The 26,205-nt window shown below is 41.2% G+C and overlaps 1 non-coding gene and 2 pseudogenes across 1 annotated transcript; 1 reads left to right on the top strand and 2 right to left on the bottom strand.

Moving 5' to 3' along the window:
• The first annotated feature begins 11,416 nt into the window (after positions 1-11,416).
• Positions 11,417-11,548, top strand: LOC135022674 (U1 spliceosomal RNA; annotated as a pseudogene).
• Positions 11,549-13,678: 2,130 nt separating this feature from the next.
• LOC135022529 (U1 spliceosomal RNA) lies at positions 13,679-13,841 on the bottom strand. The gene has a single exon (XR_010219642.1). It is a non-coding gene; the product is annotated as a U1 spliceosomal RNA (small nuclear RNA).
• A 9,400-nt stretch (positions 13,842-23,241) lies between these two features.
• Positions 23,242-23,420, bottom strand: LOC135022663 (U1 spliceosomal RNA; annotated as a pseudogene).
• Positions 23,421-26,205: the final 2,785 nt, after the last annotated feature.

The following is a 26,205-nucleotide window of genomic DNA, read 5'->3' on the forward strand; positions in this document are numbered from 1 at the left end:
AGAAAAGAAGAACTTGTTTTATGAGAATCTACAAGGGCTGCAGCAGGCTAGGTCTAATAGACATCTTTACTGCAGCTTCATCACTCCCAGCGGCGCTATATACTCCCGTGCCCTGGTTGCTGGGTCACTGCAGCGGAGGCTCCGGTTTCATCCTAAGGTCAGTCACACACACACCACCCTTCCGGATCACGAGGCCGCTGATGAAGGGGAGCGAGGCCGTAGGGGGTGGGCCGTGTGCGCACTGCGGTGGACACTGATTACTGGGCAGCCGCTCCACTAGCCACCAGGTACAGTTAAGGAGCACAGGTCTGGGGGTTTTTCTCCTATATTAACCCAATTTTGTACTGCCCGCAGCGCATTGTGATAGGTAATAGGGCCTGATTCAGGTTGGATTGCAATCACAATAAGCGATCCAACTGCAAAAATTGCTAAGAGCATACGCATGTGCCTGCATTTTCTGCGGCACCCCGCAGAGAATGTGATCGCCTCTGCCTGTCAATCGGGGTGGGGAAGGGGGGGAGAGGTGGGTCAGCAACACTCCATTTCCAAGTCAGGGATGGAGCGGTGCGGGGGCAAGGCTTCAAAATGGGGTCTGCAACGGAGGAGACACAGGGGGCGTGGTCACAGCGGCTGTATGACATCACATTCAGCCGCTGTGATCACAAAAATGGTGGCGGCTTCCTGCGCGCACATACAGTCTGCACCAGCAGGAGCCTACACCATTTTTTATGATCACGCTGAACTGCAGTGCGACTGCAATTACAGCATGGTCAAGAAGGGAGGCGTCATGCTGGGTGGCCATGCCCTGTCACTGTGCAGGAGCCAGCACCGCTCACACACTAGTCCCCGGGTGCAGCCCCCAACCCCCGGGACACCCGGAGCAACAAAATGTAGATTCAGGCCACCAGGCCACGCCCCTACCTATGAAACCATGCCTCCTTTTTACCATTGCGCTGCTTATCTGCGCGCACTGCATTACAATCTCCCTCGCCACCTCTCTGTGTGTCACCAGTGATAGTGACACCTCTGCCATGCTTGTAGCAGCTGGTCCTAAGATCTACGCCTCAAACCCTGAGTGTTTGCCCTTGTGACTTGTTAATCATCATAGCGAAGCAGATGCTTACAGAAAACTGCAGGGGCTTAGATTGAAAATAAAAAAATTGATGGGTATAAGGTAGAGAGGAGCGGGTTCGGTTCTCCGAGAACCGAATTCCCCACGAACTCCACGTGGTTTACACTGGTCCGAGGCAGGCTCGGTTGTTCCCGCCTGACTCGGAAAACCTGAACAAGGGAAAATGTCATCATCCCGCTGTCGGATTCTCGCGAGATTCGGATTCCATATAAAGAGCTGCGCGTTGCTGCCATTTTTACTCGTGCATTGAAGAGAGAGCTGAGAGGACGTGGCTATGTTCTCTCAGTGGAAATCTCAATATCAGTGCTCAGTATCAGTGGTTACTTATTGCTGCTCAGTAATACTAGTAGTGTGTCTCTCCTGCTCAGTGTCAGTTCTCAGTAGTATCCTCATCAGTGCTCAGTATCACTGCTCATTGTCTTGTGCTGCATTGTGGTGCTCAGCATACTACAGTACATTACTAATAGTCCAGTGCTGCATCTTGCTGCTCAGTGTCAGTTCTAGTATCCTCATCAGTGCTCACTATCACTGCTCATTGCATTGTGGTGTTCTGTATACTACAATAACATAGTAATATAGTAACATCGTTTTTGAGGTTGAATAGAGGCAAATTGCCCATCGTGTTCAACCTGTTTTAAGTTGTGATGATTCTACATACTTGCTGAATAATGTTTTATGACTAGTTAGCTACTATAACTCATGTTACCCCCGGATTAACCATGTTGATATTTTAAGTATTATAACCTTGGATAGCTTTTTCATTCAGAAATTTATCCATTCCTTTTTTAAATCCAATTACAGAGTCCGCCATTACCACCTTCCCTGGCAGGGAATTCCACATCCTGATTGCCCTAACAGTGAAGAAACCTTTCCTCCATTGCGTTCTGAACTTTCCTCCAGTCGCAGCGAGTGACCACGTGTTCTTTTAATAAATAATTCCTCTGATAACTCTTTGTTATGTATCTTTACATATTTGAAGATATTAATAATATCTCCTCTTAGGCACCTCTTTTCTAGTGTATAAATATTCAGCCTAGTAAGTCTTTCCTTATAGTCCAGTACTTTTAGGCCTTTAATCAATTTAGTCTTCAGGATCTCTTACACTTCCATGAGCAGCAGAGTAGTGCAATGGAAGCATGCTGGGCCCATAACCCAGAGGTCGATTGATCGAAACTATCCTCTGCTATGTGCATTTTTTTTTTTATAATTAAAGTAATCAAAAACTGGGATTGATATTTTGGCTCTTTTATTTTTACTTAAAGTACAATAACTTTTATCATTTTAATTTGTTTTAATAGTATATTGACAGCATTGTTTTCTTTAAAAAATCCACTTAATTTTCTTTACCCTATTACTGAAATGGTAATTGACAAAAACAAACTACATTGTCACCAGAAGAGCAATGCAAAATGTACAAGTGATATATGAAAATCATCTTCCATCTTGAATTTCAATGATGCATTGGGACAACAATTTGTGAGAAACATCTTCACCCACAAAGAAAGATTTTCTTAATTCCTTACCTGTGTGCTGATTAGATATCACCTTGTTTTCACATTAAACAGACTTCCCCGTGAGGAAGCAGCAAGGATGCAGTGACGTTTCCTGGTGTCAACCTGTATTATTTCAGTAGACATTGAAATGAGGATGCATCTTTGATGCCTTTCCAATGAAGCAAGTTTATTTCAGTAATAGGTGAAAAACCATTCCTACAAAGGTGTTAATCAGAGACTTGGCTTTGTGGACACTTTTCAGAGAGCAAATTTGTTAGCATAAACATAAAATCAGAAAATGAAGAGCTGTTTAATCACTCAATTGGACTTTTCTGCCAGCATATTTTTTTTCTCTGCAACCCACTGCTAAATTGTGCTTCCTAGCTGTTTTTTTATAAAATCACTTAATCAAATCTAACTCTGATTACATCAGAGAAGGCCAGGTACCCTACACCATAAGGGGGGTTTTTGAAATTTTGACTTGTCTACTTAAAGATCACCAAAATCTGATTACAAGGTCAATTACATCCCTGGGTGGGATTGAACCACCAACCTTTTGGTTAATAGCCAAACATGCTAACCGCTTGCGCCACAGAGACACCTTGCAAAAGTCAATACTGACAAAGGCTAATAATCATTCATCTAGAACGTTTCCTAGAAAAACTTTAAAAAGTCAATAATCTGGAGAATTTTTGTAAGAAACACATTGGTACTTTCCCATGATGAGTGAGTGCTTCAGGATTTCTTGCACTTACATGGGCTATTAACCAAAAGGTTGGTGGTTCAATCCCACCCAGGGATGTAATTGACCTTGTCATCAGATTTTGGTGATCTTTAAGTAGACAAGTCAAAATTTCAAACCCCCTCTTATGGTGTAGGGTACCTGGCCTTCTCTGACGTAATCAGAGTTAAATTTAATTAAGTGATTTTATAAAAAACAGCTAGGAAGCACAATTTAGCAGTGGGTTGCAGAGAAAAAAATAACATTTTAAACCTACCGGTAATTTTTTTTTCTCGTAGTCCGTAGAGGATGATGGGGACTCCGTAAGGACCATGGGGGATAGACGGGCTCCGCAGCAGACATGGGCACTTTAAGAAAGACTTTAGATCTGGGTGTGCACTGGCTCCTCCCTCTATGCCCCTCCTCCATACCTCAGTTAGAGAAACTGTGCCCAGAGGAGACAGACAGTTCGAGGAAAGGATTTTTGTTAATCCAAGGTCAAGATTCATACCAGCCACACCAATCACACCGTATAACTTGTGATATACTACCCAGTTAACAGTATGAATCAAATCTAACTCTGATTACATCAGAGAAGGCCAGGTACCCTACACCATAACAGGGGTTTTCGAAATTTTGACTTGTCTACTTAAAGATCAACAAAATCTGATTACAAGTTCAATTACGTCCCTGGGTGGGATTGAACCACCAACCTTTTGGTTAATAGCCGTACACACTAACTGATTGCGCCACAGCGAAACTTTGCAAAAGTACATACTGACAAAGGCTAATAAGCATTCATCTAGAACGATTCCTAGAAAAACTTTAAAAAGTCAATAATAAGGAGAGTTTTTGTAAGATGTTTCTTCCAGCAACCAATGAAGAAACACATTGGTACTTTCGCATGATGAGTGAGTGCTTCAGGATCTCTTGCACTTACATGTGCAGCAGAGTACTGTAATGGAAGCATGCTGGGTCCATAACCCAGAGGTAGGCAGATTGAAACTATCCTCTGCTATATGACTTGTCTACTTAAATATTACCAAAATTTGATGACAAGGTCAATTACGTCCCTGGATGGGATTGAACCACCAACCTTTTGATTAATAGCTGAACACACTAACCGATTGCGCCACAGAGACACTTTGCAAAAAGTACATACTGACAAAGACTAATAAGCATTCATCTAGAACGTTTCCTAGAAAAACTTTAAAAAGTCAATAATCTGGAGAGTTTTTGTAAGATGTTTCTTCCAGCAACCAATGAAGAAACACATTGGTACTTTCCCATGATGAGTGAGTGCTTCAGGATCTCTTGCACTTACATGTGCAGCAGAGTACTGCAATGGAAGCATGCTGGGCCCATAACCCAGAGGTAGGCAGATTGAAACTATCCTTTGCTATATGCATTTTTTTTTGTTCATTAAAGTAATCCAAAACTGGGATTGATATTTTAGCTTTTATTTTTACTTAAAGTACAATAACTTTTACCATTTTAATTTGTTTTAATAGTATATTGACAGTGTTGTTTTCTTTCAAAAATCCAATTAATTTTCTTTACCCGATTATTAAAATGGTAATTGACAAAAACAAACTACATTGTCACCAGAAGAGCAATACAAAATGTACAAGTGATATATTAAAATCATCTTTCCAGCTTGTATTTCAATGATGCATTGGGGCAACGATTTTGTGAGAAACATCTTCACCCTTAAATAAAGATTTTCTTAATTCCTTACCTGTGTGCTAATTAGATATCACCTTGTTTTCACATTAAACAGACTTCCACATGAGAAAGCAGCAAGGATGCAGTGGCGTTAATGTTTCCTGGTGTCAACCTGTATTATTTCAGTAGATATTGAAATGAGGATGCATCTTGCTGCCTTTCCAATGAAGCAAGTTTAATTTAGTAATAGGTGAAAAACCATCCCTACAAATATGTTAATCAGATACTTGGCTTTGTGGACACTTTTCAGAGAACAAATTAGTTAGCATAAAAATAAAGCCAGAAAATGAAGAGCTGTTTAATCACTCAATTGGATTTTTCTGCCAGCATATTTCTTTTTCTCTGCAACCCACTGCTAAATTGTGCTTCCTAGCTGTTTTTTTATAAAATCACTGATTCAAATCTAACTCTGATTACATCAGAGTAGGCCAGGTACCCTACACCATAAGAAGGGGGTTTGAAATTTTGACTTGTCTACTTAAAGATCACCAAAATCTGATAACAAGGTCAATTACATCGTTGGGTGGGATTGAACCACCAACCCTTTGATTAATAACCAAACACACTAACCGATTGCGCCACAGAGACACTTTACAAACATACATACTGACAAAGGCTAATAAGCATTCATCTAGAACGTTTCCTAGAAAAACTTTAAAAAGTCAATAATCTGGAGAGTTTTTGTAAGATGTTTCTTCCATCAACCAACGAAGAAACACATTGGTACTTTCCCATGATGAGTGAGTGCTTCAGGATCTCTTGCACTTACATGTGCAGCAGAGTACTGCAATGGAAACATGCTGGGCCCATAACCCAGAGGTAGGCAGATTGAAACTATCCTCTGCTATATGCATTTTTTTTTGTTAATTAAAGTAATCCAAAACTGGGATTGATATTTTTGCTCTTTTATTTTTACTTAAAGTACAATAACTTTTACAATTTTAATTTGTTTTAATAGTATATTGACAGTATTGTTTTCTTTCAAAAATCCACTTAATTTTCTTTACCCTATTATTAAAATGGTAATTGACAAAAACAAACTACATTGTCACCAGAAGAGCAATACAAAATGTACAAGTGATATATTAAAATCATCTTTCCAGCTTGAATTTCAATGATGCATTGGGGCAACGATTTTGTGAGAAACACCTTCACCCTTAAATAAAGATTTTCTTAATTCCTTACCTGTGTGCTAATTAGATATCACCTTGTTTTCACATTAAACAGACTTCCACATGCGAAAGCAGCAAGGATGCAGTGGCGTTTATGTTTCCTGGTGTCAACCTGTATTATTTCAGTAGACATTGAAATGAGGATGCATCTTGCTGCCTTTCCAATGAAGCAAGTTTAATTCAGTAATAGGTGAAAAACCATTCCTACAAAGGTGTTAATCAGAGACTTGGCTTTGTGGACACTTTTCAGAGAGCAAATTTGTTAGCATAAACATAAAATCAGAAAATGAAGAGCTGTTTAAACAGCTACTGCCTGAGGGTCTCTTGACCTGGTGCAATACCTCTGTAGCTTTTTGTTGAGGCGGGACGCCATCATGTCTATCTGGAACAGTCCCCACCGACTTGCAATCTGTGCGAAGACTTCCTGATGGAGTCCCCACTCTCCTGGATGTAGGTCGTGTCTGCTGAGGAAGTCTGCTTCCCAGTTGTCCACTCCCGGAATGAACACTGCTGACAGTGCGCTTACATGATTCTCCGCCCAGCGAAGAATTCTGGTGGCTTCCGCCATCGCCACTCTGCTCCTTGTGCCGCCTTGGCGGTTTACATGAACTACTGCGGTGACGTTGTCTGACTGGATCAGAACTGGTTGGTCGCGAAGTAAGGTCTCCGCTTGACATAGGGCGTTGTATATGGCCCTTAGCTCCAGGATGTTGATGTGAAGACAAGTCTCCTGACTTGACCAAAGACCTTGGAAATTTCTTCCCTGTGTGGCTGCTCCCCAACCTCGGAGGCTCGCGTTCGTGGTCACCAGGATCCAGTCCTGAATGCCGAACCTGCGGCCCTCTAGAAGGTGAGCACTCTGCAGCCACCACAGGAGAGATACCCTGGCCCTGGGGGACAGGGTGATCAACTGATGAATCTGTAGATGTGACCCGGACCACTTGTCCAGTAGGTCCCATTGCAAGATCCTCGCATGGAACCTGCCGAAGGGAATGGCCTCGTATGATGCCACCATCATTCCCAGGACTCGAGTGCAGTGATGCACTGACACCTGTTTTGGTTTCAATAGGTTCCTGACCAGAGTCATGAGTTCCTGGGCCTTTTCTATCGGAAGATAAACCCTTTTCTGGTCCGTATCCAGAATAATGCCCAAGCAAAGTCAGACGAGTCGTAGGAACCAACTGCGACTTCGGGATATTGAGAATCCAGCCGTTTTGCTGTAACACCTTCAATGAAAGTTATACGCTGTTCAGCAACTGCTCTCTTGATCTCGCTTTTATGAGGAGATCGTTCAAGTACGGGATAATTGTGACACCTTGCTTTCGCAGGAGCACCATAATTTCCGTCATTACCTTGGTGAAAATTCTCGGAGAAAATTCTGGAGAGACCAAACGGCAACGTCTGAAATTGGTAATGACAATACTGTACCGCAAATCTTAGGTACGCCTGATGAGGTGGATAAATGAGTACATGAAGGTATGCATCCTTTATGTCCAGAGATATCATAAAATCCCCCCCTTCTAGGCTGGCGATGACCGCTCTTAGCGATTCCATCTTGAACTTGAACCTTTTCAAGTATAGGTTCAGGGATTTTAAATTTAATATGGGTCTGACCAAACCGTCCGGTTTTGGGACTACAAACAGGGTCGAATAATTTCCCTTTCCTTGTTGAAGCAGGGGAACCTTGACCACCACCTGTTGAAGATACAATTTGTGAATTGCATTTAACACTATCTCCCTTTCCTGGGGAGAAGATGGTAGGGCCGATTTGAAAAACCGGCGAGGAGGCACCTCTTCGAATTTCAGCTTGTAACCCTGAGAAACAATTTCTATTGCCTAGGGATCCACCTGCGAATGAACCCAGATGTGGCTGAAAACACGAAGACGTGCCCCCAACTGGGCGGACTCCTTTAGCGGAGCCCCAGCGTCATGCGGTGGATTTTGTAGAGGCCGGGGAGGACTTCTGTTCCTGGGAACTAGCTGTGTTGTGCAGCTTCTTCCCTCTGCCCTTACCTCTGGCAAGAAAGGACGCACCTCGTACTTTCTTGTTTCTCTGTGATCGAAAGGACTGCATTTGATAATGTGGTGCTTTCTTAGGCTGTGAGGGAATATAAGGCAAAAAATTTGATTTACCAGCTGTAGCTGTGGAGACAAGGTCCGAGAGACCTTCCCCAAACAATTCCTCACACCTGTAAGGTAAAACCTCCATATGCCTTTTTGAGTCGGCATCACCTGTCCATTGCCGGGTCCATAGGACTCGTCTAGCAGAAATCGACATAGCGTTTATTCTAGAACCCAGTAGACTAATGTCACTTTGAGCATCTCTCATATATAGGACAGCATCTTTTATATGCCCTATGGTCAATAACATAGCATCCTTATCTAGGGTCTCAATCTCTGCTGATAAGGTATCTGTCCATGCTGCCACCGCGCTACAACCTCGGCCGACGCAATTGCCGGTCTGAGTAAGGTACCAGAATGTGTGTAAATGGACTTTAGGGTAACCTCCTGCTTGCGGTCAGCAGGGTCCCTGATGGTAGCCGTATCCTGGGATGGCAGCGCTACCTTTTTGGATAAGCGTGTCAATGCTTTATCCACCCTAGGGGAGGATTCCCACCGTATCATGTCCATTGGCGGGAAAGGATACGCCATAAGAATCCTTTTGGGAATCTGCAGCTTTTTGTCTGGAGATTCCCAAGCTTTTTCACATAATTCGTTCAACTCATGTGAGGGGGGAAAGGTTATCTCAGGTTTCTTTCCCTTATACATGTGTACCCTCGTGTCAGGGACAGGGGACTCTGTGATGTGCAAAACATCTTTTATTGCAATAATCATATATCGAATACATTTAGCCAATTTTGGTTGTAACTTTGCATCATCGTAGTCGACACTGGAGTCAGAATCTGTGTCGGTATCTGTGTCAACTATTTGGGATAGTGGGCGCTTTTGAGACCCCGAAGGTCCCTGCGACATAGGGACAGGCATGGGTTGACTCCCTGACTGTTCCCTAGCTTCAGCTTTGTCTAATCTCTTGTGTAATAAGTTTACATTAGCACTTAAAACATTCCACATATCCATCCAGTCAGGTGTCGGCGTTGTCGATGGAGACACCACATTAATTTGCTCCTGCTCCTCTCTAGGAGAGCCTTCTACCTCAGACATGTCGACACACGTGTACCGACACACCATACACTCAGGGAATCCTCTTATCTGAGGACAGTTCCCCAACAAGGCCCTTTGGAGAGACAGAGAGAGAAAGTATGCCAGCACACACCCCAGCGCTATATGACCCAGGAAAAAAACACAATCATTTTATGTTTACCCAGTAGCGCTGTATTTCCATATATATATGCGCCTAATTATGTGCCCCCTCTTCTTTAAGACCCTCTTTCTACCGTGGTATAAGCAGGGGAGAGTCCATGGAGCTTCCCCTCAGCGGTGCTGTGGAGAAAATGGCGCTGGGGAGTGCTGAGGGAGAAGCCCCACCCCCTCAGCGACGGGCTTCTGTCCCGCTCAAATAGCCCCCCCCATAAAAAAATGGCGGGGGCTCTTATATATATATACAGTGCCTAGCTGCATATATATTTATTTTGCCAAAGAGAGGTCTATATTGCTGCCCAGGGCGTCCCCCCTGCGCCCTTCACCCTTACACTGACTGCCGTGTGTGAGGTGTATGGGAGCAATGGAGCACAGCTTTACTGCTGTGCGTTACCTCAGTGAAGATCATGAAGTCTTCCGCCGCCTCTGAAGTCTTCTTTTCTTCTCATACTCACCCGGCTTCTATCTTCCGGCTCTGCGAGGGGGACGGCGGCGCGGCTCTGGGACGGACGGCGAGGGTGAGACCTGCGTACCGATCCCTCTGGAGCTAATGCTGTACAGTAGCCTAAGAAGCAGAGCCTATCAACTCACAGAAGTAGGTGTGCATCTCTCCCCTCTGCCCCTCGATGCAGGGAGTCTGTTGCCAGCAGGCTCCCTGAAAATAAAAAAATCTAACAAATATACTTTCTGTCAGGAAACTCAGGAGAGCTCCCTGAAAAGCACCCAGTCTCCTCTGGGCACAGTAGTAAACTGAGGTCTGGAGGAGGGGCATAGAGGGAGGAGCCAGTGCACACCAAGATCTAAAGTCTTTCTTAAAGTGCCCATGTCTCCTGCGGAGCCCGTCTATCCCCCATGGTCCTTACGGAGTCCCCAGCATCCTCTAGGACGTAAGAGAAAAATTATGCTGGCAGAAAAATCCAATTGAGTGATTAAACAGCTCCAGAGCTGCTCTGTAAGGCAAGTAAAAGGGTGTGGGCCCTGCAGCACTACCTGTAGTTTGCATTGTGCATTGGAAGCCTAGTTTGCTGTCTGTTTCCACTTCTTTTTTCTTGATCCCCTCCCGTCTATACCCTTGTGCACTATCCTGACTTCTCCTCCCGTCTGCTTACTTTGTGCCTTCCAATGCACAATGCAAACTACAGGTAGTGCTGCAGGGCCCACACCCTTTTACTTGCCTTACAGAGCAGCTCTTGAGCTGTTACAGTGCCCAGCTGCTGCAAGAAATCAGCGTGAATGCTTCAGGGGCTGGGGCATGGCCAACATGAGCCCCACACCGAAGGAGGGTGGGGGTGTTTAATGCGAACTAGGGGTCTTGCACAATGCGAACTACAGGTAGTGCTGCAGGGCCCACACCCTTTTACTTGCCTTACAGAGCAGCTCTGGAGCTGTTACAGTGCCCAGCTGCTGCAAGAAATCAGCTTGAATCCTTCAGGGGCTGGGGCATAGCCAACATGAGCCCCACACCGACAGAGGGTGGAGGTGTTTAATGCGAACTAGGGGTCATCCAAGTGCCGCAAAAGGCCGCCATGCCCTGCACGCCCCTTTTCTCTTTTCATATGCAGACGAGGGTTGAAGCCAACTTTGACCCACTGCTTGGATGACATCGCCATATGCAAATCCATCTGCTGCAGGCCTTCCCCCAGGAATGCTTGCACTAGTTGTTGCATTTGGTTTGTTGTTTGGGGGTGCTTCAGTATTAGGCAGCCTTCTGCCCTCCCATGTTCATCTGAAAATATGTGTTCTCCCTGCAGTTGTTGTCCCCAGATGAGAGTTCCCTTGTGCTGCCTCAGTTGAATCTCCTTTACTTGACAGAGATGTGCCTGAGCAGCGGCCCTCCCCAGCCCTATCCCAAATCATACTTATTTTGCATAGGAGATACCATGGTCATGAAGACTGTTCTCCCAGGGTGCGGTTCATTCATTGCATTCTGGGTATGCTGACCCCTGTGATTTCCCCAAATGTGGGAAACTCGACTGCATTATTGAATGCGAACTAGGGGTCATCCAAGCACCGCAAAAGGCCGCCATGCCCTGCATACCCCTTTTCTCTTTTCATAAGCAGACGAGGTTTGAAGCCAACCTTGACCCACTGCTTGGATGACATCACTTGCTGCCTTTCCAATGAAGCAAGTTTAATTTAATAATAGGTGAAAAACCATCCCTACAAAGGTGTTAATAAGATACTTGGCTTTGTGGACACTTTTCAGAGCACAAATTTGTTAGCATAAAAATAAAGCCAGAAAATGAAGAGCTGTTTAATCACTCAATTGGATTTTTCTGCCAGCATATTTCTTTTTCTCTGCAACCCACTGCTAAATTGTGCTTCGTGGCTGTTTTTTTTATAAAATCACTTAATCAAATCTAACTCTGATTACATCAGAGAAGGCCAGGTACCCTACTCCATAACAGGGGTTTTCGAAATTTTGACTTGTCTACTTAAAGATCACCAAAATCTGATAACAAGGTCAATTACGTCCCTAGGTGGGATTGAACCACCAACCTTTTGGTTAACAACTGAACACGCTAACTGTTTGTGCCTCAGAGACACTTTGCGAAAGTACATACTGACAAAGGCTAATAAGCATTCATCTAGAACGTTTCCTAGAAAAACTTTAAAAAGTCAATAATCTGGAGAGTTTTTGTAAGATGTTTCTTCCATCAACCAATGAAGAAACACATTGGTACTTTCCCATGATGAGTGAGTGCTTCAGGATCTCTTGCACTTACATGTGCAGCAGAGTACTGTAATGGAAGCATGCTGGGTCCATAACCCAGAGGTAGGCAGATTGAAACTATCCTCTGCTATATGCATTGTTTTTTGTTAATTAAAGTAATCCAAAACTGGGATTGATATTTTTGCTCTTTTATTTTTACTTAAAGTACAATAACTTTTACCATTTTAATTTGTTTTAATAGTATATTGACAGTATTGTTTTCTTTCAAAAATCCACTTAATTTTCTTTACCCTATTATTAAAATGGTAATTGACAAAAACAAACTACATTGTCACCAGAAGAGCAGTACAAAATATACAAGTGATATATTAAAATCATCTTTCCAGCTTTAATTTCAATGATGCCTTGGTGCAACAATTTTGTGAGAAACATCTTCACCCATAAAGAAAGATTTTCTTAATTCCTTACCTGTGTGCTGATTAGATATCACCTTGTTTTCACATTAAACAGACTTCCCCATGAGGAAGCAGCAAGGATGCAGTGACGTTTATGTTTCCTGGTGTCAACCTGTATTATTTCAGTAGACATTGAAATGAGGATGCATCTTGCTTCCTTTCCAATGAAGCAAGTTTAATTCAGTAATAGGTGGATAATCATTCCTACAAAGGTGTTAATCAGAGACTTGGCTTTGTGGACACTTTTCAGAGAGCAAATTTGTTAGCATAAACATAAAATCAGAAAATGAAGAGCTGTTTAATCACTCAATTGGACTTTTCTGCCAGCATAATTTTTTTTCTCTGCAACCCACTGCTAAATTGTGCTTCCTAGCTGTTTTTTATAAAATCACTTAATCAAATCTAACTCTGATTACATCAGAGAAGGCCGGGTACCCTACACCATAAGAGGGGGTTTGAAATTTTGACTTGTCTACTTAAAGATCACCAAAATCTGATAACAAGGTCAATTACGTCCCTGGGTGGGATTGAATCACCAACCTTTAGGTTAATAGCCATACACACTGACTGATTGTGCCACAGCGACACTTTGCAAAAGTACATACTGACAAAGGCTAATAAGCATTCATCTAGAACGTTTCCTAGAAAAACTTTAAAAAGTCAATAATCTGGAGAATTTTTGTAAGAAACACATTGGTACTTTCCCATGATGAGTGAGTGCTTCAGGATCTCTTGCACTTACATGGGCTATTAACCAAAAGGTTCCCACCCAGTGATGTAATTGACCTTGTGATCAGATTTTGGTGATCTTTAAGTAGACAAGTCAAAATTTCAAACCCCCTCTTATGGTGTAGGGTACCTGGCCTTCTCTGACGTAATCAGAGTTAGATTTAATTAAGGTGCGCAAGGACATAGAAGGGAGCGGTTTAAGAAAAGAGAAGTGGAAACAGACAGCAAACTAGGCTGGAGAGAGACCTGAGACAAAGAGATCTGAATTATACGAGAGCCGACCAGGGGAAACACAAATTATGCAGTCAAGTTTCCCACATTTGGGGAAATCGCAGGAGCAGCACACCCAGAGTGCAATGGGTGAGCCTTGCCCTGGGAGAAGCACCTTCATGATCATAGTATCTCACCTGGCAGGTAAGTAGGAGTTGGGCTAGTGCTGGGGAGGGTCGCTGCTCGGGTACGCCCCTGTCAAGTGAAGGAGATCCAACTGAGGCAGCACAAGGGAACTCTCGAAAGAACAACAAGGCTAGAGGAAGATCTGAGACAAAGAAATCTGACTTTTACCAGAGCTGACCAGAGGAAAGCACAAACACAGTCCCCCACTACCACCAGGAAACATTAACGCCACTGCATCCTTGCTGCTTTCTCATGTGGAAGTCTATTTAATGTGAAAACAAGGTGCTATCTAATTAGCACACAGAAAAGAAAATTAAGTGAATTTTTGAAAGAAAACAATACTGTCAATATACTATTAAAACAAATTAAAATGGTAAAAGTTATTGTACTTTAAGTAAAAATAAAAGAGCAAAAATGTCAATCCCAGTTTTGGATTACTTTAATTAACAAAAAAAATGCATATAGCAGAGGATAGTTTCAATCTGCCTACCTCTGGGTTATGGACCCAGCATGCTTCCATTACAGTACTCTGCTGCACATGTAAGTGCAAGAGATCCTGAAGCACTCACTCATCATGGGAAAGTACCAATGTGTTTCTTCATTGGTTGATGGAAGAAACATCTTACAAAAACTCTCCACATTATTGACTTTTTAAAATGTTTCTAGGAAACGTTCTAGATGAATGCTTATTAGCCTTTTTCAGTATATGCTTTTGCAAAGTGTCGCTGTGGCGCAATCAGTTAGTGTGTAAGGCTATTAACCAAAAAGTTGGTGGTTCAATCCCACCCAGGGACGTAATTGACCTTGTTATCAGATTTTGGTGATCTTTATGTAGACAAGTAAAAATTTCAAACCCCCTCTTATGGTGTAGGGTACCTGGCCTTCTCTGATGTAATCAGAGTTAGATTTGATTCAGTGATTTTATAAAAAACAGCTAGTAAGCACAATTTAGCAGTGGGTTGCAGAGAAAAAGAAATATGCTGGCAAAAAAATCCAATTGAGTGATTAAACAGCTCTTCATTTTCTGGCTTTATTTTTATGCTAACAAATTTGTTCTGTGAAAAGTGTCCACAAAGCCAAGTCTCTGATTAACACCTTTGTAGGGATGGTTTTTCACCTATTACTAAATTAAACTTGCTTCATTGGAAAGGCAGCAAGATGCATCCTCATTTCAATATCTACAGAAATAATACAGGTTGACACCAGGAAACATTAACGCCACTGCAAACTTGCTGCTTTCTCATGTGGAAGTCTGTTTAATGTGAAAACAAGGTGATATCTAATTAGCACACAGGTAAGGAATTAAGAAAATCTTTATTTAAGGGTGAAGATGTTTCTCACAAAATCGTTGCCCCAATGCATCATTGAAATTCAAGCTGGAAAGATGATTTTAATATATCACTTGTACATTTTGTATTGCTCTTCTGGTGACAATGTAGTTTGTTTTTGTCAATTACCATTTTAATAATCGGGTAAAGAAAATTAATTGGATTTTTGAAAGAAAACAATACTGTCAATATACTATTAAAACAAATTAAAATGGTAAAAGTTATTGTACTTTAAGTAAAAATAAAAGAGCAAAAATATCAATCCCAGTTTTGGATTACTTTAATTAACAAAAAAAAATGCATATAGCAGAGGATAGTTTCAATCTGCCTACCTCTGGGTTATGGACCCAGCATGCTTCCATTACAGTACTCTGCTGCACATGTAAGTGCAAGAGGTCCTGAAGCACTCACTTATCATGGGAAAGTACCAATGTGTTTCTTCATTGGTTGATGGAAGAAACATCTTACAAAAACTCTCCACATTATTGACTTTTTAAAATGTTTCTAGGAAGCGTTCTAGATGAATGCTTATTAGCCTTTGTCAGTATGTACTTTTGCAAAGTGTCGCTGTGGCGCAATCAGTTAGTGTGTATGGTTATTAACCAAAAGGTTGGTGGTTCAATCCCACCCAGGGACGTAATTGACCTTGTTATCAGATTTTGGTGATCTTTAAGTAGACAAGTCAAAATTTCAAACCCCCTGTTATGGTGTAGGGTACCTGGCCTTCTCTGATGTAATCAGAGTTAGATTTGATTCAGTGATTTTATAAAAACAGCTAGGAAGCACAATTTAGCAGTGGGTTGCAGAGAAAAAGAAATATGCTGGCAAAAAAATCCAATTGAGTGATTAAACAGCTCTTCATTTTCTGGCTTTATTTTTATGCTAACAAATTTGTTCTCTGAAAAGTGTCCACAAAGCCAAGTCTCTGATTAACACCTTTGTAGGGATGGTTTTTCACCTATTACTAAATTAAACTTGCTTCATTGGAAAGGCAGCAAGATGCATCCTCATTTCAATGTCTACTGAAATAATACAGGTTGACACCAGGAAACATTAACGCCACTGCATCCTTGCTGCTTTCGCATGTTGAAGTCTGTTTAATGTGAAAACAAGGTGATATCTAATTAGCACACAGGTAAGGAATTAAGAAAATCTTTATTCAAGGGTGAAGGTGTTTCTCACAAAATCGTTACCCCAATGCATCATTGAAATTCAAGCTGGAAAGATGATTTTAATATATCACTTGTACATTTTGTATTGCTCTTCTGGTGACAATGTAGTTTGTTTTTGTCAATTACCATTTTAATAATAGGGTAAAGAAAATTAAGTGGATTTTTGAAAGAAAACAATACTGTCAATATACTATTAAAACAAATTAAAAAGGTAAAAGTTATTGCACTTTAAGTAAAAATAAAAGAGCAAAAATATCAATCCCAGTTTTGGATTACTTTAATTAACAAAAAAAAATGCATATAGCAGAGGATAGTTTCAATCTGCCTACCTCTGGGTTATGGGCCCAGCATTTTTCCATTGCAGTACTCTGCTGCACATGTAAGTGCAAGAGATCCTGAAGCACTCACTCATCATGGGAAAGTACCAATGTGTTTCTTCGTTGGTTGATGGAAGAAACATCTTACAAAAACTCTCCAGATTATTGACTTTTTAAAGTTTTTCTAGGAAACGTTCTAGATGAATGCTTATTAGCCTTTGTCAGTATGTACGTTTGTAAAGTGTCTCTGTGGCGCAATCTGTTGGTGTGTTTGGTTATTAATCACAGTGTTGGTGGTTCAATCCCACGCAGGGATGTAATTGACCTTGTTATCAGATTTTGGTGATCTTTAAGTAGACAAGTCAAAATTTCAAACCCCCTTCTTATGGTGTAGGGTACCTGGCCTACTCTGATGTAATCAGAGTTAGATTTGAATCAGTGATTTTATAAAAAAAACAGCTAGGAAGCACAATTTAGCAGTGGGTTGCAGAGAAAAAGAAATATGCTGGCAGAAAAATCCAATTGAGTGATTAAACAGCTCTTCATTTTCTGCCTTTATTTTTATGCTAACGAATTTGTTCTCTGAAAAGTGTCCACAAAGCCAAGTATCTGATTAACATATTTGTAGGGATGGTTTTTCACCTATTACTAAATTAAACTTGCTTCATTGGAAAGGCAGCAAGATGCATCCTCATTTCAATATCTACTGAAATAATACAGGTTGACACCAGGAAACATTAACGCCACTGCATCCTTGCTGCTTTCTCATGTGGAAGTCTGTTTAATGTGAAAACAAGGTGATATCTAATTTGCACACAGGTAAGGAATTAAGAAAATCTTTATTTAAGGGTGAAGATGTTTCTCACAAAATCGTTGCCCCAATGCATCATTGAAATTCAAGCTGGAAAGATGATTTTAATATATCACTTGTACATTTTGTATTGCTCTTCTGGTGACAATGTAGTTTGTTTTTGTCAATTACCATTTTAATAATCGGGTAAAGAAAATTAATAGGATTTTTGAAAGAAAACAATACTGTCAATATACTATTAAAACAAATTAAAATGGTAAAAGTTATTGTACTTTAAGTAAAAATAAAAGCTAAAATATCAATCCCAGTTTTGGATTACTTTAATGAACAAAAAAAAAATGCATATAGCAAAGGATAGTTTCAATCTGCCTACCTCTGGGTTATGGGCCCAGCATGCTTCCATTGCAGTACTCTGCTGCACATGTAAGTGCAAGAGATCCTGAAGCACTCACTCATCATGCGAAAGTACCAATGTGTTTCTTCATTGGTTGCTGGAAGAAACATCTTACAAAAACTCTCCAGATTATTGACTTTTTAAAGTTTTTCTAGGAAACGTTCTAGATGAATGCTTATTAGTCTTTGTCAGTATGCACTTTTCGCAAAGTGTCTCTGTGGCGCAATCGGTTAGTGTGTTCAGCTATTAATCAAAAGGTTGGTGGTTCAATCCCATCCAGGGACGTAATTGACCTTGTGATCAGATTTTGGTAATATTTAAGTAGACAAGTCAAAATTGCAAACCCCCTCTTATGGTGTAGGGTACCTGGCCTTCTCTGATGTAATCAGAGTTAGATTTCATTAAGTGATTTTATAAAAAAACAGCTAGGAAGCACAATTTAGCAGTGGGTTGCAGAGAAAAAGAAAAATGCTGGCAGAAAAATCCAATTAAGTGATTAAACAGCTCTTCATTTTCTGGCTTTATTTTTATGATTACAAATTTGTTCTCTGAAAAGTGTCCACAAAGCCAAGTATCTGATTAACATCTTTGTAGGGATGGTTTTTCACCTATTACTAAATTAAACTTGCTTCATTGGAAAGGCAGCAAGATGCATCCTCATTTCAATATCTACGGAAATAATACAGGTTGACACCAGGAAACATTAACGCCACTGCATCTTTGCTGTTTTCTCATGTGGAAGTCTGTTTAATGTGAAAACAAGGTGATATCTAATTAGCACACAGGTAAGGAATTAAGAAAATCTTTATTTAAGGGTGAAGATGTTTCTCACAAAATCGTTGCCCCAATGCATCATTGAAATTCAAGCTGGAAAGATGATTTTAATATATCACTTGTACATTTTGTATTGCTCTTCTGGTGACAATGTAGTTTGTTTTTGTCAATTACCATTTTAATAATCGGGTAAAGAAAATTAAGTGGATTTTTGAAAGAAAACAATACTGTCAATATACTCTTAAAACAAATTAAAATGGTAAAAGTTATTGTACTTTAAGTAAAAATAAAAGAGCAAAAATATCAATCCCAGTTTTGGATTACTTTAATTAACAAAAAAAAATGCATATAGCAGAGGATAGTTTCAATCTGCCTACCTCTGGGTTATGGACCCAGCATGCTTCCATTACAGTACTCTGCTGCACATGTAAGTGCAAGAGGTCCTGAAGCACTCACTTATCATGGGAAAGTACCAATGTGTTTCTTCATTGGTTGATGGAAGAAACATCTTACAAAAACTCTCCACATTATTGACTTTTTAAAATGTTTCTAGGAATCGTTCTAGATGAATGCTTATTAGCCTTTGTCAGTATGTACTTTTGCAAAGTGTAGCTGTGGCGCAATCAGTTAGTGTGTAAGGCTATTAACCAAAAGGTTGGTTGTTCAATCCCACCCAGGGACTTAATTGACCTTGTTATCAGATTTTGGTGATCTTTAAGTAGACAAGTCAAAATTTCAAACCCCCTGTTATGGTGTAGGGTACCTGGCCTTCTCTGATGTAATCAGAGTTAGATTTGATTCAGTGATTTTATAAAAACAGCTAGGAAGCACAATTTGGCAGTGGGTTGCAGAGAAAAAGAAATATGCTGGCAGAAAAATCCAATTGAGTGATTAAACAGCTCTTCATTTTCTGGCTTTATTTTTATACTAACTAATTTGTTCTCTGAAAAGTGTCCACAAAGCCAAGTATCTGATTAACATATTTGTAGGGATGGTTTTTCACCTATTACTAAATTAAACTTGCTTCATTGGAAAGGCAGCAAGATGCATCCTCATTTCAATATCTACTGAAATAATACAGGTTGATACCAGGAAACATTAACGCCACTGCATCCTTGCTGCTTTCTCATGTGGAAGTCTGTTTAATGTGAAAACAAGGTGATATCTAATTAGCACACAGGTAAGGAATTAAGAAAATCTTTATTTAAGAGTGAAGATGTTTCTCACAAAATCGTTGCCCCAATGCATCATTGAAATTCAAGCTGGAAAGATGATTTTAATATATCACTTGTACATTTTGTATTGCTCTTATGGTGACAATGTAGTTTGTTTTTGTCAATTACCATTTTAATAATAGGGTAAAGAAAATTAAGTGGATTTTTAAAAGAAAACAATACTGTCAATATACTATTAAAACAAATTAAAATGGTAAAAGTTATTGTACTTTAAGTAAAAATAAAAGCTAAAATATCAATCCCAGTTTTGGATTACTTTAATGAACAAAAAAAAAAATTCATATAGCAAAGGATAGTTTCAATCTGCCTACCTCTGGGTTATGGGCCCAGCATGCTTCCATTGCAGTACTCTGCTGCACATGTAAGTGCAAGAGATCCTGAAGCACTCACTCATCATGCGAAAGTACCAATGTGTTTCTTCATTGGTTGCTGGAAGAAACATCTTACAAAAACTCTCCAGATTATTGACTTTTTAAAGTTTTTCTAGGAAACGTTCTAGATGAATGCTTATTAGTCTTTGTCAGTATGTGCTTTTTGCAAAGTGTCGCTGTGGCGCAATCAGTTAGTGTGTAAGGCTGTTAACCAAAAGGTTGGTGGTTCAATCCCACCCAGGGACTTAATTGACCTTGTTATCAGATTTTGGTGATATTTAAGTAGACAAGTCAAAATTGCAAACCCCCTCTTATGGTATAGGGTACCTGGCCTTCTCTGATGTAATCAGAGTTAGATTTGATTAAGTGATTTTATAAAAAAACAGATAGGAAGCACAATTTAGCAGTGGGTTGCAGAGAAAAAGAAAAATGCTGGCAGAAAAAATCCAATTGAGTTATTAAACAGCTCTTCATTTTCTGGCTTTATTTTTATGATTACAAATTTGTTCTCTGAAAAGTGTCCACAAAGCCAAGTATCTGATTAACATCTTTGTAGGGATGGTTTTTCACCTATTACTAAATTAAACTTGCTTCATTGGAAAGGCAGCAAGATGCATCCTCATTTCAATATCTACGGAAATAATACAGGTTGACACCAGGAAACATTAACGCCACTGCATCTTTGCTGTTTTCTCATGTGGAAGTCTGTTTAATGTGAAAACAAGGTGATATCTAATTAGCACACAGGTAAGGAATTAAGAAAATCTTTATTTAAGGGTGAAGATGTTTCTCACAAAATCGTTGCCCCAATGCATCATTGAAATTCAAGCTGGAAAGATGATTTTAATATATCACTTGTACATTTTGTATTGCTCTTCTGGTGACAATGTAGTTTGTTTTTGTCAATTACCATTTTAATAATCGGGTAAAGAAAATTAATTGGATTTTTGAAAGAAAACAATACTGTCAATATACTATTAAAACAAATTAAAATGGTAAAAGTTATTGTACTTTAAGTAAAAATAAAAGAGCAAAAATATCAATCCCAGTTTTGGATTACTTTAATTAACAAAAAAAAATGCATATAGCAGAGGATAGTTTCAATCTGCCTACCTCTGGGTTATGGACCCAGCATGCTTCCATTACAGTACTCTGCTGCACATGTAAGTGCAAAAGATCCTGAAGCACTCACTCATCATGGGAAAGTACCAATGTGTTTCTTCATTGGTTGATGGAAGAAACATCTTACAAAAACTCTCCACATTATTGACTTTTTAAAATGTTTCTAGGAATCGTTCTAGATGAATGCTTATTAGCCTTTGTCAGTATGTACTTCTGCAAAGTGTCGCTGTGGCGCAATCAGTTAGTGTGTAAGGCTGTTAACCAAAAGGTTGGTGGTTCAATCCCACCCAGGGACTTAATTGACCTTGTTATCAGATTTTGGTGATCTTTAAGTAGACAAGTCAAAATTTCAAACCCCCTGTTATGGTGTAGGGTACCTGGCCTTCTCTGATGTAATCAGAGTTAGATTTGATTCAGTGATTTTATAAAAACAGCTAGGAAGCACAATTTAGCAGTGGGTTGCAGAGAAAAAGAAATATGCTGGCAGAAAAATCCAATTGAGTGATTAAACAGCTCTTCATTTTCTGGCTTTATTTTTATGCTAACTAATTTGTTCTCTGAAAAGTGTCCACAAAGCCAAGTATCTGATTAACATATTTGTAGGGATGGTTTTTCACCTATTACTAAATTAAACTTGCTTCATTGGAAAGGCAGCAAGATGCATCCTCATTTCAATATCTACTGAAATAATACAGGTTGACACCAGGAAACATTAACGCCACTGCATCCTTGCTGCTTTCGCATGTGGAAGTCTGTTTAATGTGAAAACAAGGTGATATCTAATTAGCACACAGGTAAGGAATTAAGAAAATCTTTATTTAAGGGTGAAGGTGTTTCTCACAAAATCGTTGCCCCAATGCATCATTGAAATTCAAGCTGGAAAGATGATTTTAATATATCACTTGTACATTTTGTATTGCTCTTCTGGTGACAATGTAGTTTGTTTTTGTCAATTACCATTTTAATAATAGGGTAAAGAAAATTAAGTGGATTTTTGAAAGAAAACAATACTGTCAATATACTATTAAAACAAATTAAAATGGTAAAAGTTATTGTACTTTAAGTAAAAATAAAAGAGCAAAAATATCAATCCCAGTTTTGGATTACTTTAATTAACAAAAAAAAATGCATATAGCAGAGGATAGTTTCAATCTGCCTACCTCTGGGTTATGGGCCCAGCATGTTTCCATTGCAGTACTCTGCTGCACATGTAAGTGCAAGAGATCCTGAAGCACTCACTCATCATGGGAAAGTACCAATGTGTTTCTTCGTTGGTTGATGGAAGAAACATCTTACAAAAACTCTCCAGATTATTGACTTTTTAAAGTTTTTCTAGGAAACGTTCTAGATGAATGCTTATTAGCCTTTGTCAGTATGTACTTTCGCAAAGTGTCTCTGAGGCACAAACAGTTAGCGTGTTCAGTTGTTAACCAAAAGGTTGGTGGTTCAATCCCACCTAGGGACGTAATTGACCTTGTTATCAGATTTTGGTGATCTTTAAGTAGACAAGTCAAAATTTCGAAAACCCCTGTTATGGTGTAGGGTACCTGGCCTTCTCTGATGTAATCAGAGTTAGATTTGATTAAGTGATTTTATAAAAAAAACAGCCACGAAGCACAATTTAGCAGTGGGTTGCAGAGAAAAAGAAATATGCTGGCAGAAAAATCCAATTGAGTGATTAAACAGCTCTTCATTTTCTGGCTTTATTTTTATGCTAACAAATTTGTGCTCTGAAAAGTGTCCACAAAGCCAAGTATCTTATTAACACCTTTGTAGGGATGGTTTTTCACCTATTATTAAATTAAACTTGCTTCATTGGAAAGGCAGCAAGTGATGTCATCCAAGCAGTGGGTCAAGGTTGGCTTCAAACCTCGTCTGCTTATGAAAAGAGAAAAGGGGTATGCAGGGCATGGCGGCCTTTTGCGGTGCTTGGATGACCCCTAGTTCGCATTAAATAATGCAGTCGAGTTTCCCACATTTGGGGAAATCACAGGGGTCAGCATACCCAGAATGCAATGAATGAACCGCACCCTGGGAGAACAGTCTTCATGACCATGGTATCTCCTATGCAAAATAAGTATGATTTGGGATAGGGCTGGGGAGGGCCGCTGCTCAGGCACATCTCTGTCAAGTAAAGGAGATTCAACTGAGGCAGCACAAGGGAACTCTCATCTGGGGACAACAACTGCAGGGAGAACACATATTTTCAGATGAACATGGGAGGGCAGAAGGCTGCCTAATACTGAAGCACCCCCAAACAACAAACCAAATGCAACAACTAGTGCAAGCATTCCTGGGGGAAGGCCTGCAGCAGATGGATTTGCATATGGCGATGTCATCCAAGCAGTGGGTCAAAGTTGGCTTCAACCCTCGTCTGCATATGAAAAGAGAAAAGGGGCGTGCAGGGCATGGCGGCCTTTTGCGGCACTTGGATGACCCCTAGTTCGCATTAAACACCTCCACCCTCTGTCGGTGTGGGGCTCATGTTGGCTATGCCCCAGCCCCTGAAGGATTCAAGCTGATTTCTTGCAGCAGCTGGGCACTGTAACAGCTCCAGAGCTGCTCTGTAAGGCAAGTAAAAGGGTGTGGGCCCTGCAGCACTACCTGTAGTTCGCATTGTGCAAGACCCCTAGTTCGCATTAAACACCCCCACCCTCCTTCGGTGTGGGGCTCATGTTGGCCATGCCCCAGCCCCTGAAGCATTCACGCTGATTTCTTGCAGCAGCTGGGCACTGTAACAGCTCAAGAGCTGCTCTGTAAGGCAAGTAAAAGGGTGTGGGCCCTGCAGCACTACCTGTAGTTTGCATTGTGCATTGGAAGGCACAAAGTAAGCAGACGGGAGGAGAAGTCAGGATAGTGCACAAGGGTATAGACGGGAGGGGATCAAGAAAAAAGAAGTGGAAACAGACAGCAAACTAGGCTTCCAATGCACAATGCAAACTACAGGTAGTGCTGCAGGGCCCACACCCTTTTACTTTGCCTTACAGAGCAGCTCTGGAGCTGTTTAATCACTCAATTGGATTTTTCTGCCAGCATAATTTTTCTCTTACGTCCTAGAGGATGCTGGGGACTCCGTAAGGACCATGGGGGATAGACGGGCTCCGCAGGAGACATGGGCACTTTAAGAAAGACTTTAGATCTGGGTGTGCACTGGCTCCTCCCTCTATGCCCCTCCTCCAGACCTCAGTTTACTACTGTGCCCAGAGGAGACTGGGTGCTTTTCAGGGAGCTCTCCTGAGTTTCCTGACAGAAAGTATATTTGTTAGATTTTTTTATTTTCAGGGAGCCTGCTGGCAACAGACTCCGTGCATCGAGGGGCGGAGGGGAGAGATGCACACCTACTTCTGTGAGTTGATAGGCTCTGCTTCTTAGGCTACTGTACAGCATTAGCTCCAGAGGGATCGGTACGCAGGTCTCACCCTCGCCGTCCGTCCCAGAGCCGCGCCGCCGTCCCCCTCGCAGAGCCGGAAGATAGAAGCCGGGTGAGTATGAGAAGAAAAGAAGACTTCAGAGGCGGCGGAAGACTTCATGATCTTCACTGAGGTAACGCACAGCAGTAAAGCTGTGCTCCATTGCTCCCATACACCTCACACACGGCAGTCAGTGTAAGGGTGAAGGGCGCAGGGGGGACGCCCTGGGCAGCAATATAGACCTCTCTTTGGCAAAATAAATATATATGCAGCTAGGCACTGTATATATATATAAGAGCCCCCGCCATTTTTTTATGGGGGGGGCTATTTGAGCGGGACAGAAGCCCGTCGCTGAGGGGGTGGGGCTTCTCCCTCAGCACTCCCCAGCGCCATTTTCTCCACAGCACCGCTGAGGGGAAGCTCCATGGACTCTCCCCTGCTTATACCACGGTAGAAAGAGGGTCTTAAAGAAGAGGGGGCACATAATTAGGCGCATATATATATGGAAATACAGCGCTACTGGGTAAACATAAAATGATTGTGTTTTTTTCCTGGGTCATATAGCGCTGGGGTGTGTGCTGGCATACTTTCTCTCTCTGTCTCTCCAAAGGGCCTTGTTGGGGAACTGTCCTCAGATAAGAGGATTCCCTGAGTGTATGGTGTGTCGGTACACGTGTGTCGACATGTCTGAGGTAGAAGGCTCTCCTAGAGAGGAGCAGGAGCAAATTAATGTGGTGTCTCCATCGACAACGCCGACACCTGACTGGATGGATATGTGGAATGTTTTAAGTGCTAATGTAAACTTATTACACAAGAGATTAGACAAAGCTGAAGCTAGGGAACAGTCAGGGAGTCAACCCATGCCTGTCCCTATGTCGCAGGGACCTTCGGGGTCTCAAAAGCGCCCACTATCCCAAATAGTTGACACAGATACCGACACAGATTCTGACTCCAGTGTCGACTACGATGATGCAAAGTTACAACCAAAATTGGCTAAATGTATTCGATATATGATTATTGCAATAAAAGATGTTTTGCACATCACAGAGTCCCCTGTCCCTGACACGAGGGTACACATGTATAAGGGAAAGAAACCTGAGATAACCTTTCCCCCCTCACATGAGTTGAACGAATTATGTGAAAAAGCTTGGGAATCTCCAGACAAAAAGCTGCAGATTCCCAAAAGGATTCTTATGGCGTATCCTTTCCCGCCAATGGACAGGATACGGTGGGAATCCTCCCCTAGGGTGGATAAAGCATTGACACGCTTATCCAAAAAGGTAGCGCTGCCATCCCAGGATACGGCTACCATCAGGGACCCTGCTGACCGCAAGCAGGAGGTTACCCTAAAGTCCATTTACACACATTCTGGTACCTTACTCAGACCGGCAATTGCGTCGGCCGAGGTTGTAGCGCGGTGGCAGCATGGACAGATACCTTATCAGCAGAGATTGAG

This window comes from Pseudophryne corroboree, unplaced genomic scaffold (assembly GCF_028390025.1).
Source record: "Pseudophryne corroboree isolate aPseCor3 unplaced genomic scaffold, aPseCor3.hap2 scaffold_388, whole genome shotgun sequence".
Lineage (NCBI taxonomy): Eukaryota > Metazoa > Chordata > Amphibia > Anura > Myobatrachidae > Pseudophryne > Pseudophryne corroboree.